General features: G+C 40.9%; 1 pseudogene; it reads right to left on the reverse strand.

The window, feature by feature from the left end:
- Positions 1–5,225: 5,225 nt before the first annotated feature.
- LOC102975214 (phosphoserine aminotransferase-like) lies at positions 5,226–8,739 on the reverse strand (annotated as a pseudogene).
- Between the last annotated feature and the right edge of the window lie 2,602 nt (positions 8,740–11,341).

The following is an 11,341-nucleotide window of genomic DNA, read 5'->3' on the forward strand; positions in this document are numbered from 1 at the left end:
ATTAAATCTCAGAGACAGAGTTTTGGATGAAGTAGAAAAGAATAGCTTTGTTGCTTTGCCAAGCAGAGAGGACCACAGTTCGCTAATGCCCTCAAAACTGTGTGTCCCAACTTGGAGAGGGTAGTGAGAAGTTTTATCGTAATGGTTCAAAGAGGGCGTGATCATCTCGTGGACATTCTTCTGATTGGTTGGTGGTGAGGTAGGTGTGCGTCAGCATCATCAACCTTCTGTTTCCAGCTGGTCGGGGTCTACAGTGCTTGTGGGCAGCACACCATACCCACCTGGTGGGGGTCTCAGTATCTGCAAAACAGCTCAAAGATATTGTTATGTGCATCCACTGGTGGGGAACCAGGACCTTGCCCCAAGGCTGTACGATTGTTTCTCTTGACTGTTTCTTCCTTGTCTCACAACCCCTCACTTCTCTAGTTAAAAACTTCTTGAATCTGCCCTGTTGAAACTCAGGGAAGGTCATGGAGGCTGAATGAAGCCTATTTCCTGTAATCAAAGAAATGGGGGACAGGCTTTTGTGCTCAGGAGCCCCACAGCGCGCTCCTCGGTATCAGAACTGGAGTCATGGGATTACATCAACTCTTCAGTTTGTCTTACTTTTGGATTCCAGTTATCTGAGTTAATAAACTTCCTTATAGTTAAAGCAGTTTTGAGTTGGGTTTTCTATTATTTGCTATGAAAGCTTCCTATCTTAGGTAGCAAATACAGACATGCTATCTGACATCTTATGATCTAGTGGGGAAGGCAGACAATCAAATGTCTGGGTAGAATTATGCTTCAAACAACAGAAAACCAGATTCTAGTGACTAAACAAAAAGGGGATTGTTATTCTCATATAATAAGAAGTCCAGAGGTAGGCATTCCAGGGCTGGTGCAACTCTTTGAGAATGCCAGCAAGGAGCCAGGCTCCTCGCTTTCTATCACTAGTATGTGGCTTTATGGTTGTAAGATGGCTCTACCCTTACAAGGCATTGTGTCCACAAAAAGAAGGAGGAAAGTAAAGGGGGCAAAGGGCCAGGGAAACGTGCCAACTGAGTATGTTTCTTTTGAAAACCTTTGCCAGAAGCTCTACCACATAGGCATAGGCTTTTAAAGAGATCAAGGGAGGGAGGCATGATCAATGATGTTGTGTCCCTATCATTTTCCACCCCCCAAACAGTAATCAAGATAGATTATTCCAGCTATCAAGAGAGCCATAATTCTGAATAGCTAAATTAAATGTTAAGCATTGGCAACAATCATTGCTACATCTGCTATTTTCTGTCATGATCTGCTATGGCAGATGCTTAAAGAAAGTGGGTTAAAATGTATTCTTGAGCAAAATTTGCAAAAGTTGGCTAGAGCAATGGATGGACAATAGACATTGCGAGAGAGCAGTAGTTTCTGATATATGCAGAAAGAGGAAATCAAAGAAGTAAAATGGATTTTGTGAAGGTAGGATATCTGTTATTTTCGTTTCTCCTGACTCTCCCGAAGTGACCAATATACTAAAGCCCCAAGAAGGCTTAACAGAAAAGAGATATGGTTCACTACTATGTAATTTTTCTGTTCATTTTCGCCTTGATTTATCCATGTATAGCATTTAAAATTGATTACTTCCTTAAATTCACTCTTGGCTTCTAGGGCATTATATTATCCTAGTTTTCTTAGTACCATTGAAGGCTCCTTCTCTTCCTCCTCTCTTCTTATTGTATGTAAAATGTCCCATCTACAGGCTTCGCTTAGGGACAGAATTGACTTTTTTTAGTGAAAACTCTGACTCTTAAATACTTCAATTTCTATTTAAAAATATGCAGCTATAATGGAATAAATATATCATTTCCATTATATATCATTAACATTCTCACTACAGTTCAAAACCAATTAGCATTTTTTTGAACCATAGTTTGCTTTTAACTAGTGAAATATTAATATTAACATTTCCTACTTTGGAGGAAGAACTAAGTATTATTAAAAAAAACAGTACAGAGCTTCCAGATTGGTGAGATTTGGGGCGAGTAACATGCTGGGAGAGCATGGACGCTCCACACCCCTTCCCACATACCTTGCCCTATGTGTGTCTTTCATCTGGCTGTTCCTGAGTTTTATCCTTTTACAGTAAACTGATAATCTATTTGTTTTCCTTGCTGTCTAAAAAACACAACAAAGTTCTAGAACAAGCCAGACAGTCCTTGAGAGGTTTGCCGAGTTCCAGGGATGTTCCTTTAGCAGATTACAAACAAGACTTAAATGTCATTGAAGAAATGATTTGAATGATATTAGAGATCATCAGTTCCTGCCTGCCAAATTCTCTTCACCACCATCCAAACTTGGTGTATGCACTGCTTTGCACATGAGATCTCTCTGAACAATTTTGAACTCACTCCTCATTTCAGGATATAACACAAAATATTGATCTGGTAATCACCTTCTTTAGCTCAAGGATGCTACAAGCTGGAGCTGAGTGAGTTGTCAGTGGAATGGGTTCTGGAAATCATCAAGCAAGGGGTTGTTGCACTGCCCAAACACAAGCTAAAGAAATTTCCATAACTGATATTTAAATATGTGGAAGCAGGGCAGGGGAAGGGGGAATTGGATGAAGGCAGTCAAAAGATACAAACTTCCAGTTATAAGAGAAATAAGTACTAGGGATGTAATGTACCACATGATAAATATAATTAACACTGCCAGATGTTATATATGCAAGTTGTTAAGAGAGTAAATCCTAACAGTTCTCATCACAAGAGAATTTTTTTCCTATTTCTTTAATTTTGTACCTATATGAGATTATGGATGTTCACTGAACTTATTATGATGATCACTTCATAGTAAAATTGATGTATGTAAATCAAATCATTATGCTGGGGACTTCCCTGGTGGTGCAGGGGTTAAGAATCCACCTGTCAATGCAGGGGACATGGGTTCCATCCCTGGTCCAGGAAGATCCCACATGCTGTGGAGCAACTAAGCCCGTGCACCACAACTACTGAGACTGCGTGCCACAACTACTGAAGCCTGTGCGCCTAGAGCCCATGCTCCACAAGAGAAGCCACCACAGTGAGGAGTCCGTGCACTGCAACGAAGAGCCCCCACTTGCCACAACTAGAGAAAACCTGTGCACAGCAATGAAGACCAAAAAACAAACAAAAGTAGCCAAAAAAAAATCATTATGCTGTACATCTTAAACTTATACAGTGCTGTATGTCAATTATATCTCAATAAAACTGGAAGAAAACAACAAACGAACCAAAAAAACGCAAATGTGGGAGAGGTTCTGGGGAACAGAAGTAGACAGATTGCCTGGTGTACCTTCTAGTAAAGTGGATCACATGATCATGTTTGCAATGTACACTTTGATTTGCAGAATTGGTGCCAGTTGGCAGTAGATCACTTAGTAGTGAAAAAAAAAGGTGTGGGTGGAGTGGGGATTCACAGCAACATATGTAAAAAACCTACTTGTACAAAGTGCAAAAATAAATAGATACAAAGGAATATTTATCATGACAGAACCTGAGGCAGGGATTAAGTGCTGATGTTTTATCTATGAGGTGCAACCTGAGGGCATTGACAGTGAGGGAGAGGAAAAGAGGAAGTTTGGTTGGCAAGTAACACAGGGGGACATAGTATGTGTGCTAACTACTGCTTCATGGTGAGCCTGGAAGAGACACAGCTAATCACTGTGTAGAAGCATTGGCACAGCCTGCACTACCCTGGACAAACTATGTGAAGAAACTTTGCCTCAGAGCAGTCTGTGGAGGGAGAAAAGAAAGGAAATCCTCCTCTCTCTCTGTCTCTCTCTTTTTTTAGCTGTTTTAGGATTTTAATGTTCTTCACCTATTCGACATAAAATACTGACAATGTATAAACAATAAGGGAAAAGACTCTTCAGCAAAGACCTTCCAGAACTCACAGTTTCCCTCTGGTCAAACACTATAAAGAGAACATTCAAGTGAACAAAGGATAAGGGAGTTTAACAGAGAATTTTAGTTCAACGGCATAACCAAAAAAGAGCCAATCAACCAACCTTCTCTTCTACTCTGAAAGGAAAGCAAAAGTGAACCTGAGAACTTCTAAATCTTTTTTGTAAAACATCTTTAAAAGGGAGGGAGGGTGGAAGTGGGGAGCGCAACTGTGGCTAATGTAATGCTATAATGCAGGAAGTGAAGGATTCTAACAAATTCTAAAAGTCTCTATGTGTATTACTGAGAACCACATTATTGGAAATATAAGCGCATAGAGATATAAACTATTTGGTACTAAAAACAGACCTTGCTATATAAACATGTAGTATGTCACTTTTATCTCTTTATGAGAATAACAGTATAAAGAAAGATCTCCAGTTTGCCCTTTAGTCTGGAACTTCTGAACACTCAGCACACGGTCAGTGCAGACCTGAATTAACAGCTGCGGAACCCAGGAGACCCCACTGCTGTCACTTTGTAAAGGATCAAGAATCGGGTTTCTAGAGAACACCATCCACCCTCCTCACTGTGTGTTTGTGTGCCTCTAGAAACAATTAACTGCAGTTTGCATAATTAAATCCACAATCAAGTGTGAATACTGAGATCTAGCTAGAAAAAGTAGCAGCAAAGGCAACATAAGCTAGTTTTTGTTAGAAAAGCAAGAGGAAGATTTTTTAAATGCTTCCAGTTCAAGTCAGAATTAAGGTGTCTAAGTCCCACCAGCTGTGGATGTTTTGCTATTGTTCCTTGAAAAAAGGAAGAGTCTATAATAAATATGTCCATTCGAGAAAAATGCCATGTTTGTTAAGTTTTTCTTAGCCATTCCCAAGTTACTTTAAATTTTGTCCGATGTTCAAGGACAGAGTACGTATTGGTTAGGATGTGTTCATAGATGTATCTCCAAATAATTTTTCATGAAGGCTGCCAGCTTCTGAACATCTTCCCTCCTGTTGGCATTATACAGAGAAGCCATGATGCCTGCCACAGACCTATGCCCTTTCAAAGAGATTATATTGAATTCAAGAGCTTTATTGAGAAATCTTTTAGTCTAAAGCATCATCTCCTTTGGCATTGCCAATGCAGAATGGAATATTCATCTTGCTTCAGAATGGAATATTTGTCTTGCTTCTATTCTGGGCTTCACTGGATATACATAGGACCCTTGAGAATTATCAATAATTATCATAAATCATTTGAGATTTGACAGAGCTAAGCTTCATGGTTGCTTCACCACTGTTAGTCTTTTTTTTTTTTTTTTTGCAGAACTTCCCCGACCAGGGATCAAACCCTCGCCCCCTGCAGTGGAAGCATGGAGTTTTAACCACTGGACCACCAGGGAAGTCCTTCACCACTGTTATTCTTAATATACTCCAAGACAAAGCCAATGCCATAGAAGCCGAAACAGGGAGCTGTGTTGAATAGAGTTGTTTCTGGCTTGCGCTTTGTATTCTAGGATGGAGGGGCACTTTCTGAGGGTGAATCCTAGCAGGATATCTTGAAAGATCACCACTGTGACCCCTGCAGAGCCAGTATTCTGCTGGGCACCATCAAAAATCACACCAAAAAAAAAAAAAAAAAAATCACACCAAACTTGTAAACACCAAACTGGTTTATATGGGAAATTTGAGGACATGTCAAAAACCAGCAGTGCTCCCCTGACATCAGGGATAAAGTAAAATTCCACTCTGGACCTAGTCTCATTTGTGCAGTAATACATAGAGGAAGTGACCTGATTGAAGTTCCAGGGGCTTGGATCCAGAATATTCCTATAACTTCTAAGTTTAGAATGGATGACACTCACAGTTCCCAAACTTCTAGGCTTCTGGGGGTTTTCACGTCAATCAGGTTTAAGGGGACAGCACTGAACTGGCCCAACCAACCCTCCTCTTTGCACAAAAATCATTATCTGGAATGGCTAACAATTTCCACATGAGATTCTATGTGTCGTTAATAATCTCAGCTAAAGCTGATGGCCTGTGGCTCATTTCAAGAACACTAATGCCAACTCCTTTGTGGTCTAGTAGTTCTTTTTGTATCTCTAACAACACAGAGCTAGGCAGCTTGGTGGCCTGAGCTAAAACTGACTGCCTACCTCCAAGTGTTCGCAGTGCATCCCGAGCGGCATGGGTGGAGCTGGCTGGAGAGGATCCATCACGGGACAGTGCACATCTCTCTCCTGTCTCTTATTTCCCTATAGTCAGAGTTTTCCCCGCTGGGAGTTAACTCCTTCATCATTCCAGATTGCATCAACCAGCCCCTTTGGTGGCTGTTAGAGAAGTCAGATTCCTTGCCTGTGAGGTGTGGCATTTTATCACAGTCTGAAAGTGGAAGAAAAAGCCAGAAACTCGGGGCACATTGCTAGTTGCTCTGGATGTTCAGTGGCAGCCTTGAGATAGGGCCTGGCACTCTCCTATAAAATGACTGATTTATGCCCAGATGGCATAGCTGTGAAGGCCCAACTGACATTGGTTGCAGCAGTGGCAGCTGAGGTGGAGCAGGAAGCTCTCACCCATACTTTGTGGCTCTCCTCCCTGAAATTAGCCATGCTGCCTGTACAAGAAAAGCCTCTTCTTGCAACAACATGGATGGACTTGGAGGGTATTATGCTTAGTGAAATAAGCTGGACAGAGAAAGACAAATACTGTATGATATCACTCATGTGGAATCTAAAAAATACAACAAACTAGTGAATATAACAAAACAGAAGCAGACTTACCAGATACAGAGAACAAACTAGTGGTTACCAGTGGGAAGAGGGAAGGGGGGAGGGGCAAGATTGGGGTAGGGGATTAAGAGGTACAAACTACTATGTGTAAGATAAATAAGCTACAAGGATATATAGTACACACAGGGAATGTAGCAAATATTTTATAATAACTATAAATGAAGTATAACCTTTAAAAATTGTGACTCACTATGTTGTACACCTGCAACTTATATAATGTACATCAACTATACCTCAATATAAATAAATAAATAAATAAATAGAAAAGCCTCTTCATTTGATGGGCTGCGTATAATAGCAACTAGCTAGCTAATTAAGGAAAACGAATTTTTAAAAGAGTTATGAAAAAGCTCTCAGGATGGAAGGGAAGGCTGGGGAATGAAACGTGTAAACAGAAATTAGGCAGTTCTAGAGTACTGAGAGCAGACACTACCCAAAGTTCTCTTTTACTGGTGCTGCTGAAAAAACTGATAATTTTAACTTGCTTCCATGATTTTGTTCAAGGTTCAAAGTCCCAGGACAAATTGTCTGGTTGGGCAAGGCTGGGTCAAATGCCTACTCTTTTGGGTGATAAGGAGTCTCTAATGACCAAGATTTCTATCTCATCAAGTCTACATACAACCAGGAGAGAAAAATTCTAAAAGGAAAACAGGGTTCTATTAGAAAGGAAAAACTGCTGCTGTGTTGTTTAACAAAATTCACCCCTATGGCTGTTCAGCATCCAAACAATTTTATTCCCATATATATACTTTCAAAAATACTCCTGACTAACAGAATGCAGCTATGCCTCATAAAGTAAAAAAATTCGCACTCCTTCCTCAGAAGGAGATAATTCAATGTATCAGTATTTACTGCATCAAACTCTATGTCAAGTGTGTCTAGGTGAAATAAATTTCTGCTCTAGCTCCAGCTCAGCTGTCTTAGATTAAGTGCCTAGAAGCAGAGCCCAGCCCTGGGATTCTTGTGCAAATGATTTGCTGGGGAAATGCTCTCAGGTGAAAGGGAGTGAGGGAAGCTGGATAGGGCAGGGAATCGGTCAAGCCATGATTTGATCTCAGCTGGAGATTAGTGTCAGCCTGATCCCACAGAATTCTGGAGTCTGGACCGTACACAGAATTGGTGCCAGTTTGAAACACAGGTATGAATAAATGATCTAGATAAAAAAGGCCACGTGATTTACCAAATGAAGGCCCCAACCCATCTGGGGCCACCTCCACCTGGAACATATAGTTTGGTAGTATTAGCCTTACCTCTCCTGATTTTATTTATTTATTTTTTATTTTTGGCTGCGTTGGGTCTTCGTTGCTGCCCGTGGGTTTTTCTCTAGTTGTGGTGAGTGGGGGCTACTCTTCATTGTGGTGGCTTCTCTTGTTGCGGTGCATGGGCTCTAGGCACACGGGCTTCAGTAGTTGTGGCTCGCAGGCTCAGTAGTTGTGGCACATAGGCTTAGTTGCTCCGCGGCATGTGGGATCTTCCCAGACCAGGGCTCGAACCTGTGTCCCCTGCATTGGCAGGCGGATTCTTAACCACTGCACCACCAGGGAAGCCCCTCTCCTGCTTTTAAAATGGGGACTTCTAGAGGTCCCAAATTCCCTTATACCCTCCTTCTCATTGTTTCCATTTTCCATTGAGGTTAGAAAAAAACACATAAACTTGCCAAGTAAAAGTAAGTTCATCTCTTCCAGTTTAAAATGATCTAATTCAAATTAGATAACTCTTCAGTTAACTTAAAGGTCAGACCTATTATTAGGGCTGTTTGTTTTCCCTAGAAGCTCTTTCATTTCCACCTTTCCAAGACTTTCCAAGGTCTGGGTGCAAAGGGTTTAGGTGTTCTGATAATGGAAGGAAAGGGCCTTTGTTAGTAAACTCTGACCACTGAGGCGTAGTCTGTCTGGTGTCTGAATTTTGGCACCTACTCTCCCTAGTTACCACTGAATGACCAAAGCTAGTGTTAACTGGTGGTCTGGTTTCTCAGCACTCAGCCCAGTGGTCTTCCTTGACCAACTTGATCTCACTTTGGCTTTCACTGGTATTGACAACCCTTTGAAATTCTGCTGTCTCCATCCAGTCCCTGGGTGGGCTCTGTCTACCTTATAGCTCCTGTTATGCAGTAACCACCCCCTTCATCACAGTGGCCCCATGGCAAGCCCCTTAGCACTTAACTAATGTTCCTCTTATGCCATATAGGCATCAAAGGAAATTCTGAGGAGAGAACGAGAGTCAGGTTCTCTCTGTGCCCAAACATGATATGTCTAAATTCTGCTGTGCTTTACTAGCTTATGTGGTCATAGGGACACTTTGCAGTGTTCCAAATAGGTGTCTTGAGCCTTGCTTCTGTTTTTGGCTTCTTATTCAACCTTCCTGGAATTTCTGCTCTCACTTGCCCTGCCCCAGGCTGAACCCTAGGGCGATATCTGAGGGACTTAGCTAGCACTTTCTACAGTTTCTGCCAAATCTGTCTCATTACTATCAAAATCACTTCTCCCACTTTTGGTCTGATACGCAGATATCGTATGCTTTCCCTTGCTACTCTATAGACTTTCTTCATACTAGGTGAACAAGGTGGCCCTTCTTTTCCAATGAAGCCTGTCCTTAATGGTAGAAAGACTTTAGGGAAAAAAGGGGCAAAGGGAATAAGATGTCCAAAAGGGAAAAATGGGGAATTCCCTGGCAGTCCAATGGTTAGGACTCTGCGTTTCCAATGCCAGGGGCATAGGTTTGATCCCTGGTCCGGGAGCTAAGATCCCAAAAGCCATGTGCTGTGGCCAAAAAGTGTGAGGTTTTGGTGACCAAATGTTTATTTCTGGGGAGAATGTTTGAGATTTTGAAAAGTGTGAGGTTTTGGTGACCAAATGTTTATTTCCTTCACAATTACAGGTTTGGGGGTATAGGTCTGAGTTCGGGGGAGGAGGGAGAAATAGGGGGAGATCTGTAGAGAGGGAGGATAGGAAATTCTTATGGGTTCTGGACAAAGAGTGAGGTGGATAGAAAGCTTTGAGGTCATAGGATAGCTGGTATGTCATTTTACTCCAACACTGTTGCTAGTGCCTGTTGCTCAGTTAGCAAACAGGGAAGCCCAACCCCACAAAACACTTGCATTTCACATTTTTCAATATGTATTTGCACATCCAACCACCTTGACTCAGCAGATGAGCTCCCCATTTTAATATAGACAAATGGATAACTGCTTGGGCTTTCATTTTTCAGATATTCCCTTCTCTCCTTTTCCTCAGATCAGATTTCTTCCCTGACTGGGTGTTGAGGCCTGGCTTGGGTAAATGATGTTAATCTGTGTATATATGCCCCATGTCTTTATTTTTTCATCTGCTAAGAGGAGCAGAAGGCAGAATTTTAGTCAACACACTGGGATTTTCCTGGTGCAGTTTTGTTTCAAGCAATATGCTTGTGAATGACTATACATACATGTACACACATGTATGCTGGTTTCTACTTAAACACATCTCACAGTACTATGAGGTTTCTTTTTCAATACCAGCTTGTGGTAATTACTGGTCTCTCCAAATAACTTTTTGCTAACCACTGCCTCTTCAGGGCCTACCACTGTACACCTAGGAACTAAATATGTATTTGATGAATTAATGAAAAAATATGGAAACTTGTGGTTCTCTTAACAACATGTTGCTATATTACAGGTCTTCAAAACTCTTGAGGAATTTGTTAAATAGGCAGATTCCTGGCACCTCTCTATAGAGATTGTGGTTCAGTAGAGCTAAGTATGGTCCAGAAATTCTTTTAACCAGCACTGATTTTGAAGGTGGTCCTAAGAACAATTTGAGAAACACTGCAACACTGCTTCCCAAGGGTTCAATGCCACCATCAAGTTGGGTTGGGACTTCCCTGGCTGTCCAATGGTTAAGACACCACGCTTCCACTGCAAGGAGGCACAGGTCTGATTCCTTCTTGGGGAACTGTGATCCTGCAGGCCACAAGGCACGGCCAAAAAAAAAAAAAAAGCTGGATCAGTTTCATTTCAAACTTGCCAACAATGGGCAAACCTTGGTAAGTGGGAGATGTAAAATGTAGTATTCAAGGTTACTTTAATTTACACTCAGCCATCGCCGAGTCCCTTTTCAATAAACATTTTGATGGCACTGAACACCTATTGACAGAAAAGTTTCCACTGATCTAAAGAGAATTTAAAATACCGGTCTCTTTAACTAGCAGCCATCTTAATTAAGCAAACCACAACCTATCGTTTGTGGAACAGTAATTCCATTTTGAGTACCAACAACATAAAGCATTTCAATACAAAACCACTAATATGGTTGAGAAAAATTGCTGTCCATTTTCCTAAAAGATTCAGTCTCTATGTGTTGCAGTGATATCAGTGATTAGATTTAGGAGTAACTGACAGATCATTCAATAAAATTCAAGTACTTTATTATCAGTTTCATTATGCAAACTATTAACATTTGAATAGGAGGGAAAAGATTTAAATTCCTTTCCTTCTGAAAAAACTTTGGTGCAATCTGGTTTCCAACATTGTTTGCCTATCAGTTGATTTTCAAAAAGTTAAGCTAAAAACATTTTTGAAACTACATTTAAACTTTAAAAACTTCAATAAATCAGCCTAGTATTTACTTTTTACAAAATAGGTTCAAAATTCCATTTGTTCAGTGAATTTTAAGCTTACTTCAGAGAATTT

Source organism: Physeter macrocephalus, chromosome 9 (assembly GCF_002837175.3).
Source record: "Physeter macrocephalus isolate SW-GA chromosome 9, ASM283717v5, whole genome shotgun sequence".
NCBI classification, from domain to species: domain Eukaryota; kingdom Metazoa; phylum Chordata; class Mammalia; order Artiodactyla; family Physeteridae; genus Physeter; species Physeter macrocephalus.